Source organism: Mesoplodon bidens, assembly GCF_964165515.1.
Source record: "Mesoplodon bidens genome assembly, chromosome: 18".
In the NCBI taxonomy this organism is placed as follows: domain Eukaryota; kingdom Metazoa; phylum Chordata; class Mammalia; order Artiodactyla; family Ziphiidae; genus Mesoplodon; species Mesoplodon bidens.
The window spans coordinates 26,375,696-26,388,468 of record NC_138175.1 but is presented as its reverse complement, the minus strand read 5'-3'; the positions used below and the strand labels follow the sequence as shown (position 1 = coordinate 26,388,468).

The 12,773-nt window shown below is 36.1% G+C and overlaps 1 long non-coding RNA gene across 1 annotated transcript in view; it reads left to right on the top strand.

The window, feature by feature from the left end:
* The window catches only part of LOC308606257, a 1,608,653-nt gene that overhangs the window by 986,264 nt on the left and 609,616 nt on the right, over positions 1-12,773 (top strand). The window lies entirely within an intron of this gene.

The following is a 12,773-nucleotide window of genomic DNA, read 5'->3' as shown; positions in this document are numbered from 1 at the left end:
ATTGACTTATATAATGTTTCATAAATAAGAGTGAATGTAACTCATGAATATGGCAAAACCATAACAGTTACACAATGGCTAAAGTTAAGGAAAGTCTGAACTATTTTAAAAAACAAAATATCGAGGGCATTTAATGGTAGGTCTCTGATTTCTAAATCATGCTCAGATGATTATTAAACAATTATTAAATTGTTACATAGATTATAAGTGTTTAAGCACGTGATTGCATTTTATCCTTGCAACAATGCTGGACAGTTATTTTATTCCCCATTTTTTATCTAAAATAAAATGGGATTCAGAAAGGTTAAGAAAATTACCCGAGATAAGATGGCTAGTAAGTGACAGATATTGGGACTCAAATCTTAATTTGTTTAATTTCAGTGTCTGTGCATTTCATTTGTAACAGCAAAGTACTGAAAACAAGCTGCATGTTCCATTGACGTAGGGTACTAGTTAAATTGTAGTTCACCAAAATAATGGAATAACAATTAGTAAAAAAAAAAATAATAATAATGAGTTATTAATATTTACTGGCCTGAGAATATAACGGTGATATATTGTGAGCTGAAAAACAACAGAAACAACAGCGTGCTGAACTATGTGAATAGAATGATTCCACTTTTGAAAAAATAAAAGAACAGATATGTATGTATGTGTGTACATGCGTTTATGAAGACATGAGAAAAACAAGGAAGGCTGTGCATCAAATAATTGGAGCTGGGGGTTTTAAGTGGAAGGATAGAACTTCCTTTTATTAACATATATGATTATAAATAGTAAAGTTATAAGTGACCTTTACTTTCTTTCTTCTTTCTTTCTTTCAGTAATTTTTAGTGCATTTTGAAATACCTTGTGTCCTTACAACTATGTCAATTGTCTATTTTCCATAATTCTCCAGTAATAAGAAATTTAGCAGATGCTTTCATTGGTGGCAGCAGTGATAGAGTAAGATCTGAGGAAGTTATTCTTTAAGAGTAATATTAGCAGAAAGCCCCAACTGGCATGTCACTCCTCTCCAAACTCCCCTTCCAATGTCCTCTGGACTTTTACTGCCAATCTGAATGAACAGGCTTCTCACCATATTGGCTAAGCAAGTCTGACCTATAGAATCTTTTTTCAAAATATGGGTATCCTATTAACTTCTTCTACCATGAAGATCCCAGCTAGATTCATAGAAGTTGCAGGTTCTGAACATAACAAGTGCAAAGGTCGGCATGGTGCTCTAATTGCCTTCTATTTACACCCTTGGTGAGGGAGGGATTCTTTTTTTTTTTTAGGTTTTCTTTCTCTTGGCTTTTTTTTTTTTTTTACAACTTTATTGGAGTATAATTGCTTCACAATGGTGTGTTAGTTTCTGCTTTATAACAAAGTGAATCAGTTATACATATACATTTGTTCCCATATCCCTTCCCTCTTGCATCTCCCAAGGGAGGGATTCTTGCCGAAGCATTAGCAAGGTAGCTGGACAGATGAGATGATTAGTTTATTAGTTGCACAGCCTGGGGAAGGAGGACACCTCATGCCATGCAGGGCCACATGAGGGCTGCCCTTGGCAAAAGAGTGAACAACCAGAAGCTGTGTGAGGCAGACTTTGTTGCATCAAAAGGATGGAGTGCATTCTCTACATCTGCATCTTTATACGTAAAGCAATTATACTCCAATAAAGATGTTTAAAAAAAAAAAAAAGGATGGAGTGCCCTCTAGTTCCTGTGGGGAGTATGTGATTGGTTTGGTTGAATAATTCCATGGGCTGCCAAAGGACTAAAGCCTGATATTCAGGGATTGCGCTTGATTCTTCAATAAAGAGGATTTTTTGTCTAAGGGGCCTTATTTACTGGAGCAGAGTGAGGAGGGAAACTTGTAGTCAAGCCATTTAAGAACTTCTCAATTTCACCAGATGTCAAGACACAGCACATAATATTGGACCTCAATTTTAGGTCTTTTGCCACATATGGTGAAAAGAGGGGTTGAACTCAAATAGATCACACTTGGAATACTAAACTTTAGTAGTTTCCTAAATACAGCAGTCCCTTTATTTCAGGACTTGTGTAGTAGCATTTTTTTATTTTAATTGAATTTGTTGACTTCTTAAAACAATCACATGTATTTTGGGAAAAACAGTGTTTTATTTATCTTTGTTAGATTCCGTAAATTCTCCCCAACTTCACAGCATGAAATTAATTTCTGTCCTTGAGTTAGAACTTGGGAATTTTAAATGAGATTTTTTCATAAAAAAGAAAAAACAACTGTTTTTATGTCATCTAACATCTTTAATAACTGACTTAAAAATGATTTTAGAACAGCACCCATAAGAACATAAACATGGGCGTTATGATTAATCTACATCTGGGCCAAGAAATAAACAGTTGTACAGGGAACTTATTGTGCAAATAAGTACATTCTATTAAGAGGCCAGACAGTAACATGTGGGTTTAACTACAAGGCACTGTAGGAAAAGCATATTTTCAGTAATAAACAGTAAAAAAGTCATAAAAGTTTGTAACTACTGAAAACAACTCAGTTTGATGAACATAAATTAAATGAAGGACCAAGCATCCTATTTTTTAAAGGGTGCTGTGTAAGGATTTGTTAAGAGAAATAGGACTTAGTCGCTCAGGGACCAGAGTTATCTCTGAGGCAGGCCAGGATGCATCCTACCCCTTACCAGCTGTGTGACCGACCTCTCACTGGCTTAATCACTCTGAGACTCTATTGACTCGTGTGGAAAATGGGAAGAATAATAAAGCTTTTCTCATAGCTTTTCTATGAAGAGTAAATGGACTTCTGCATAGCAGATGCCTTGCAGAACACTGGCTCAATGAATATTAGTGTCCTTCTTTATACTGCACTAGCAATGATTTAAGGCTCTTAGAAAAGCAGGAAAATTATATGTGATCCAAATTCTTTCTGAATTATTCACATTGATTACCCATAAGTGGAACTCTAACTAAAGTCTACATAGGCGTCACCTGGAAAATTATTGGAATGTGCTGTTTTTGACTCCAAATTCTTGGATTTGAATCTGCATATGAGTTATGGGGCCATGACTCTACCATTTAAACAAGTACTTTAAGTAATTTTTAAGTATACTTTGAGAAATACTAGTGTTTTCAATCCAAATAAGCAAATGTTTCCCAAATGTTTTCTTTACATTTATCAAGTTATTTTAAAATAAGCACCAGTTATGTTCTAGTGACCAAGGAGAAAAAAAAAAGAAAACAACTAATATTTGTATTAGAGATAAATAATTCCTTTTAATAACCCACCACAATGTAAACTGAACTTTTATCAATGAGATGTGTTATCTAGAAGGAAAAATTACTGAAAGGTTTTTGCAAGGACAGCAGGATTCAAAAAAAAAAAGGTTTCCATTGTTCTTTTTGGGATACACAGGATTATTCTCTGCCCTTTGCCAGAATCTTGCTATGGAACAACAGTCCTTCCCTAATGGCCTCCAAGAATGGACTGGCTGGGTTCATTCAGGGCTCGACATCTGTTCAGATTTCAGTACTCCTAGGGAATATAAGACAAAAAAACATTTCTGAGTTTATTTTGATTTTGTAATCTCAGTGGATATAGAAGCCCTGCCAAATGTGGAGATAAGTGCCTTATGAAAAATGAGGCACAACTGGGATACTGAAGAATGTATAGAAAAACAGAAAGCTCAGAACAATGCACCCTGCTACTATTTGTGAGTAATGTAGGAGGCTTGGAGCATCTGTGGAAGGAAAGAGGAGTGACACAAAGGGAAAACTCCATGGAACGTGTGTGTGTGGGTGTGTAGGTAACTGTGCCACTTTGCCTCATGTCTGTCTTCTTTAGGGATGCAAGTATTCATACTACTCAGGGCTCTCATTTAATTCCCACAGTAATCCTAAAATGCAGAAATTATTATCCCAATCTTAGAAAAAAATCAGAAAGGAACCTGTTTAAAGTCATCTAGCTAGAAGGTCACAGAAATGGAATTAGAACCCTTGTCTATGTAAGGACAGGGCTGTGCTATTTCAAACATGTTACCCTATCTTAGAATTACTAACAAACAATACTATCATAAGAGTGTGGGTAGTGAGAGTGAGATGAAACAAAATGGACTTGGCCTGGAAGCGAGAGAGACCAGCTCTAACATTTTATAATCTGCACCCATGGCAATAATCAGCAGTCTCCCTTTCTTTCATCCTCCCTCCATCCTTCCTTCATTCCTTCCTCGAAGCATCCAGTCAGTATCCATTATGTATCAGTCTTCGCTACAAAATGTGTATAGGCAGTTCTTTGTCTGCCCCTTGCTCTCCTGGGCCCACTATATTCCAGATATATGAGCATTCTTACTATTCCTCAAACATGTCCATCAGTTGTCAGTCACTTTTCCATGTGCTAGACACTTTAATCTTATTTCATTCTCAGAGTAACCCTGTGATACTCAGGTAATTTCTCTCTGTATCACAAGGATACTATTTGATATACCAAGAACTCTTGACTTTTGGGAGGATAATCCAAACAAATATGGTGGGGACAAATGATGGGAATTGTGCCTGTAGACTTGATAAGACAAAATTGGGGCCAACTATGATTATTTGAAATCCTGTAACTCTTAAGCAGCAGTCCCCCAAGGCCCCTTTTAGCCGTCAGCACAAATAAGCATTGACTCCAGCAGCATGTGTTAAATTTATAATCATGGTTTACAAATATCTTCAGCCTGTAGCAAACTGCTGCAACTATTTCCTGTTTCTATCCCAAGGCAATATGTGATGAGTACATAAACACATACACACACAACTCTATATATTATTTGTAAAATGATGTATATATTTTTTATCCCCAAAGCAATCTGCCGTTGGTAGTGGCATGCCATGCTGTATTCTGGAGGACTAAAATTATATAATACTAAACCCTCCAAATGATTTGATAAATCTGGCAGATACAGACCAAATAAATGGAAATTACTGTGTTATAAATACCCCGTTAGGTTGAACCAGTAAGCACAGAGTTTTAAAAGACATAAATTGGAGGAATGAATTGGACTTTTCTCATAGAGTAACTCCATGGTGTTGCCAGTCAGGCATGAAACAGCCTGAACACTGCTATTCTTGGGGCTAATGGCCCCAAAGACAAATTAAGTATAAGTGCACCTCTCTCCATTTAATGTTGTCATTTCTCTGAACTTGTTAGAGGTGGCCTGTAAAAGGACAGATAGGGCAACCTCCCAAATATCAAGTCTTACTTTGCTTTGTTGTTTAATTACATATGCATACATGCCAAGTGGTCTATAGAGCATGAGCCTCTGACTTTTAACTGGGTGTTCTTCTGTTTCAGGGTTCTCTGCTGGTCCCTCTCATGTCTCTAAGCTGCTCTTTTACTTGCTTATTTACAGGAGAGACAGTCCCAGGCCTCACTGGGCTTTGCTCCCCTTTCCTGCAGCTAGTGTGCAATTATGTGAACATACAGGTCATCTTGTTGCCATGCATTTATTTTCAAAGGAACCTCTGAAATGACTCCTTGATGGAACGTGTCAAAATCTAAAATAAATCCCCTTTTACTTGAGCATGGTAAACATAAAACTTCAAGGAAAACAAAAAAAACTGACCATGAAAAACATCAATAGATCCTTATATGTTATTTTTATTAGGGACCTTGTTGGAGTAAAATAACAACTTTCTTTTTCTCTGGCACTGAACACACTATTTTGTGAGCAGAACAAAATGGCCTTTATTTTCACCTTTGGGGGCTGGAGGGTACATGGCTGCGTAGAGGGGAGAAGTAATGCACTATATTTCCCTATGTCCAGGCAGCTGACTGATTCTCCCTTGCTTCAAGGCAGTCATTGTCTCTGTGTTCTCAGCCCAGGGCTAAGATGAATAAGGACTATGTTCATTTCATGATGGATACTGTCCTCCCACTAGATAAACTTCTCTGAAAACCACCCTGAATGCCTGAATATTTGCTGAGCCCTTACTACATTCCAACCATGCTGCTAAGCACTTCATATGCATCATCTTCATTGCATTTATCATCACCCCATATTTTCCTATATTTATTATAGGATATTATATATTTTTGAGGCCCTGCCTCCTCTAAACAGACTGTAGGCTCCAGTGGGGCAAGAGTTTTGTCTGTTTTGTTCACTGCTGTATCACCAGCCCATTGAGCAATATCTAGTCAGAGTAGGAACACAATAAACACTTCTTAAATAAATGAATAATCTGTGTGAAAAGTCTATGGAAGAAAACTTGTTCTTAGCCCCAATTTCCAGATATTAAACAACAGCCCTGGGAAGACACATACCTTACTCCAGCTGGACAGGTAACGAAATCCAGGATCTGAACTTAAGCTCTCTATCTGACTTTAGAATCCATGCCCCCTTTCACTTTTCAACTATAACTGTAGTATTTACTGGCTTTGTACATTCAGATATGAATGCCCCTTGGAATAGAGCAATTGGAGATATTTCACTTCTCCTATGCTCATAAATCACAGTTTTGAGCAGTGAGTTCTATGATTTCAGACAGCAGATCATCCCATTCTAGTGCCCGACTCGATCTTAGTTGGGTGTGTATGGGAGAAGTGTTTGTGGATGCTGAGCGGGAAGAGAAAAGAGTGCAGGAGAGACAGGGAGATGGGAAGAGAAAGGAAAAGCAAAAGATGAAGGGGACAAAGAGGAAGAATACCACAGGAAAAAGGAAGCATATTTTGTTTCTGAAGATTCATCTGTCATCTGTGTGTCATTCAGTCTCTTTAAACGGTTGAGTGGAGTAGATTGTTGTGAGTGCATTAGAGGTGATTTGCAGCAGACCAATTTAGAGGTCACTTAGGCATGAGAACACTGAACAAGAAATTGTGTTCCTAATGAAACAATATCAGTAATAGCGTATTTAAATGAAGAGTATCAGTAATAGCATATTCTAAATATGTCATTAAGTCTGAACTGTTAGAATCAGAGTAGTGCTGTTTGATAGATTTTACCTTCTTTAACGAGTGTTTCCATATTGGTCCCATTGTGTCTCTTTATTGAAGTTAGGAAGCTCTCAAAAGTTACACTGTTTCTATAATCATGTGATAACATTTTACAGTATCATTGTATTTGGACATCTCTTTTTTAACTTTCTATTTGTATTTAACACAAAAGTTCATTTTAAAAAAAGATATGTTCCTGTATCAAGAGAGTGCATAATAAAATTTTAGACATTTTCATATTTTAAGTATCTTTAAAATAAGATTGTCAGCTCAGTCTAGTTTTACATTTCTAACAAAATGTTATGGAAAAAAGTAATGTTGTCAACTAATAACAGATTTGCTTTCGTTTCAAGATTACCAAGTAACAGACCTTCAGAGAACATAATAAGAATACTTCTATATTCTTTTTTTTTAAATTAATTAATTAATTTATTTTTGCTGTGTTGGGTCTTCATTTCTGTGCGTGAGCTTTCTCTAGTTGTGGCAAGCGGGGGCCACTCCTCATTGCGGTGCGCGGGCCTCTCACTATCACGGCCTCTCTTGTTGCGGAGCACAGGCTCCAGACGCACGGGCTCAGCAGTTGTGGCTCACGGGCCCAATTGCTCCACGGCATGTGGGATCCTCCCAGACCAGGGCTCAAACCCGTGTCCCCTGCATTAGCTGGCAGACTCTCAACCACTGCGCCACCAGGGAAGCCCAAGAATACTTCTATATTCTTAAAACATTTTTTTTCTTATTTTTATTGACTGCATTCAAGTTGTCTTTCTCAGTTACTCTTGTGTTTATACAAAGAGATGGGGAAACATTTGACAAGTTTTCAATCAAGTTAATGAGTGCTGAAAAGCACGTTAGGCTGTTCAGGCAAGGCTTTTTATGTATTCTTAGAAATAATTTCATCATGGCTCCATCCCTGTTTACACAAGCCCTGTAATCTACCTCGTGCTCCCTGGGACAAATGCTGACAAATGAGGCAAACAGTGTTTGATTCCGGTCCTCAGCCTGCAACTGTGCCAGTTGCTTTCTTCTCTAGGCACTTAATCTCACTTAATGCTCACAAGATTACTGCAAGGAAGGCACGCATTTCAGAGTGGAGAAGCCTAGCCCAAAGAGGCATAAACTGCAGAAGTGGTAGAATTCAAACCGAGGTCACTGACTCCGTGGCTTATTTAGTTCTTTAGGATTTCACACTGCAAAAGCAAAGGCCTTCAAGGCAATTCCACCCAGCGCTCTATTTTCCCTCTGTTGCTGCAGTAGAATTTTGGTTAAGCTAGTCTGTGTTGGAACTTACCCAAGTAAGCCAGTCCATTGAATTATTTTAGTGATTTTGTTAAGAAGTGCTTCATATGCAAGGAAGTTTGATGTCCTGAATGTTGTGGACAACATTTTGGTGAATCAAATGTTGATTTTTTTCTTAATGACAATATAATCAGTCGAAGGTTCCCAAAAATATGTCCAACTATTTTAAAACATCTCTATTACATCAGAACTCTTTAGTTTATAATTTGTATTCAAATGCAAAAGGTGAGTGGCTATGCTTAGAGGTAGTCAAATTCTGATTATATACTGAAGATAGAGTCAACATGATTTGCTGACATATTGGATGTAAAATATGAGAGAAGAAAAGGAGTCAACATAATGTCAATATTTTGACCTGGACAAACTATGAAGAGCAACAAAGAAGAATGGTGTTTGCCATCAGCCGTGATGAGGAAGGATGTAGGTGGAGCAGGTTTGGATGAAATTTAAGGAGTCCAGTACAGGGTAAATCAAAGTCTCAGTGTCTTTAGACATTCAAATGGTGATGGTAGGCCTCTGAGCAGGCCGTTGGATGCACAAATCTGGAGTTTAGGAGAGAGGTTTTTGCCCGAGCAGGTACGAGAGTCATTGGATATATATGGAATTTTCAGGAAGTAGATGAGCTTATCCAGGAAACAAGTACAGGTAAAGAGGAGGAGGTATTGATTGATTCTCCAACACTTTACACCATGAGGTTGGGGACAGAAATAGGGACGATTAGAGGAGACAGAGAAGGATCAGCAATGAGATGAGCAGAAAACGAAGCGTCCTTTTTGTTGTTCTAAAAGCCAAATAATGAGAGTTCATCAAGGAGGAAGAAAAAGCTAATATATCAAATGCTGCTGATGGGTAGGGAGAAAACTCAATTTTTTATTGGATTTAGTAATAAGGCATTTAGTAGTTATTTGTGTTGGAAGATAGAAAAATTGCAGAGTGGGGATGGAGAGAAAAACATACAGATAAATCTATAGATATCCAAACATATTCAAGGTGTCACTCCAAACCTTCAAATACAACTCCAGACATTCAATTTGACTTCAAGCAGTAGTTCAACTTTGGATGAATTGCAGTGGATGTGGAGCAAAAGCAATGAAAAGAGAGAAAAATATTTCTAAATATCACAGCCTGGGTTTGTTCAGTTTTGCTCTGCAAAAGTATTTTAATGTAAGAATGGGTAGCATTTTAGAGTAAATTTACAAAGATGGAATATCAACCCAATTTTTATTGTTATTTTCTTTACAATTATAAGAATATTTGATCCTATGATATTTGAATACATGTTTCAGGTTTCATTAAAACTCTTTTTTGGAAGGCAAATGCTTTTTTTATTCTGTATGTTTATTTAGTGTAGAAAGCAGTTTTAAGTAATCTGAGAAGATTCAAGAAGAATCAAGGCAAAAGTTATACTTTTAGTTGAACTTGCCACACCTTGAGAATTCAGTGATATCATTTACATGGGAGTGGACTTGGATTAGAAAGTGCTATTTCTAAAAGTCATCTAGCTTAATAAAGACAGGCTTTATCAGTTTTGATGACTTTTTTGGGATCATTTTCTAACCACAATGCAGAAAATATTTACTTGTGGGTAGGTGAGGACTTTTTTCCAGTGGATGAAGATTTCTTTTGAAAATCTAGTGATATAAATTAGCCCTCCGTTAGAAATGACCTGGGATCCATATTTAACTAAGACAAAAACAATAAAAAATACTGCACCATTAAGTGTATTTGCATATAAACAGTCATTATTTAGTATATTACAATGAAATGCATAATGTGTAAATCACAGAATGAGTATGAGCTCAAGAGACATCCAAACAGGTCAAATACTCAACTAAAATAGTTTTATTACTATAATTACTGCCAAGTCTCTGTTAATAACTACTCTTAAATTTTAATTATAACTTAAATTAGTATAATTAAATATAGTAAAAATATGTAGTGAGTACATAAATAAACTTGAAAACCCAATGGAGTTTTAATTTAGACTCTTGGCAGAAAGCAAAATATACCTACATGTTCTGACACTACAAGAGAAGAAAACTACAGGCCAATATCCCTAATGAATATAGAAGCAAGAATTCTCAACAAAATGGTAGCAAACCAAATTTAACACTCTCTTAAGAGGTTCATATACCATGATCAAGTGGCATTTGTCCCTGGGATACAAGGATGGTTCCACATGTACAAATCAATAAATGTGATATACCACATTAATAGAATGGTAGATTAAAATCATATAATCATCTCAATAGATGCAGAAAAAGCATTTGACAAAATTCAACATTCTTTTATGAGAAAAACTCTCAACAAATCAAATACAGAAGGAATGTAACTGAACATAATAAAGGCCATATTTTACAGACCCACAGCTAATGTCGTACTCAGTAGTGAAAGGTTGAAAGCTTTCTTGCTAAAATCAGAAACACGACAAGGTTTCTTGTCTTGTTTCATCCTCATCACTCCTATTCAACATGGTACTGAAAGTTCTAGCCAGAGCAATTTGGAAATTAGAAAAAAAAAGGAAAGAAGGAAGGAAGAAAAGGCATGAATGAAGTAAAATTGTCAGTGTTTGTATAGATGATGTAATCTTCTATATAGAATATGCTAATGACTCCACCAAAAAAACTGTTAGAACTAATAAACAATTTCAGTAAAGTTGCAGGTAACAAAATCAACATACAAAAATCAGTTGTATTTCTATACACTAGCAACAAATTATCTGCAAAAGAAATAAAACAATTCCATTTATAAAAGCATTAAAATTGTAAGATACCTAGGAATAGCTTTTGCCAAGGAGGTAAAAGCTCTGTACACTGAAAATTGGAAGACATTGATGAAAAAATTAAAGAAGACACAAATAAATTGAAAGGTATCCCATGTCTATGACGAGAAGAATTGATATTGTTAAAATGTCTGTACTACCCAAAGTCATCTATGGATTCCATGCAATCCCTATCAAAATTCCAATGCCATTTTTCACAGAAATAGAAAACAAACAAACAAACAACCCTAAAATTCATATAGAACCACAAAAGACCCCGAATAGCCAAAGCAGTCCTGGGAAAGAAGAACAAAGATGGAGGTATCACACTTCCTGATTTCTAACTTTATTACAAAGCTATATTAATCAAAACAGTATGGTACCGGCATAAAAATAGACACATAGACCAACAGAACAGATTTGAGAGCCCAGAAATCATATATATACAGACAATTAATATTTGACAAAGGATATTGTCAATGGGGAAAATATTCTCAGTGGGGAAAGGATGGTTTCTTCAATAAATGGTGCTGAGAAAACTGGATAACTACATACAGAATGAAATTGGACCCCTGTTTTAACACAACTCAATAAAATTAACTCAAAATGAATTAAAGACTTAAACATAAGACCCCAAAACTGTTAAATCTACTAGAAGAAAACATAGGAGAAAAGCTCTTTGACACTTGTCTTGACAACATTTTTTTTGGATATGACACCAAAAGCACAAGCAACAAACATAAACAAAACAAAAAAATAGGTGGGACTATGTGAAATGAAAAAAGCTTCTATTCAGCAAATGAAGCAATCAGCAAAATGAAAAAGCAACCTATAGAATGAGAGAAAATATTTGCAAATAATATGTCTGATAAGGGGTTAATATCCTAAATACATAAGGAACTCATACAATTCAATTGCAACAAAATAAACAGTTTGACTAAAACATGGGCAGAGGACCTGAATAGACATTTTTCCAAAGAAGACATACAGATGGGCAACATCTCTAATGAACAGGTGTTCAACATCACTAATTATCAGGGAGAAAATCAAAACCACAATGAGATTTTTTTTAAAAGACCTTAATTTATTTATTTATTTTTGCTGTGTTGCGTCGTCGTTTCTGTGCGAGGGCTTTCTCTAGTTGTGGCAAGTGGGGGCCACTCTTCATCAGTGTGCGTGGGCCTCTCATAATAGAAGCTTATTTCTTCTATGTGTACAAGTCTGACACTTCCTTGTCTCTGGGAGGCTCTATTTTATGGAATGGTACGTAGACCCAGGCTCCTATTTTGTGTCTTCACCTCCATCTTCCACAACATTGTAATTGTTTTCGTCCATCCAAGAAATGGGTTAAAAAAAACGTATAGAAGAAATACATCCTCTTCTTAAGAAATCTTGGCTGGAAGTGGCACAAATAAATTCTTCTAATGTCTTCACAATCAAATGCCTCATGGAATCATCTAGATGTAATAGAAGCTAGAAAACATAATAACTGGCACAACAGTCACTTAGCAATGACAACTCTTTCCTGTAGAAAGGGGAGCATGGAATTTGGTGATTGTCTAAAGATCTCTAACACAGCATGGCATTGCTCCCAATTTTCCTCCTTAATACAGTATTGTGTTTTCCTATGTAAAAAACAATTTTGTTTTCAAAAGACATTATTTTTCAAAACTTCCACCCTAGTACTATACCATAATTTATTTAAATTCCCCAACCCCCCTTTCTTTTTACACATTTCTGTTACTTCCTTTACATTTTAATTTTTCAA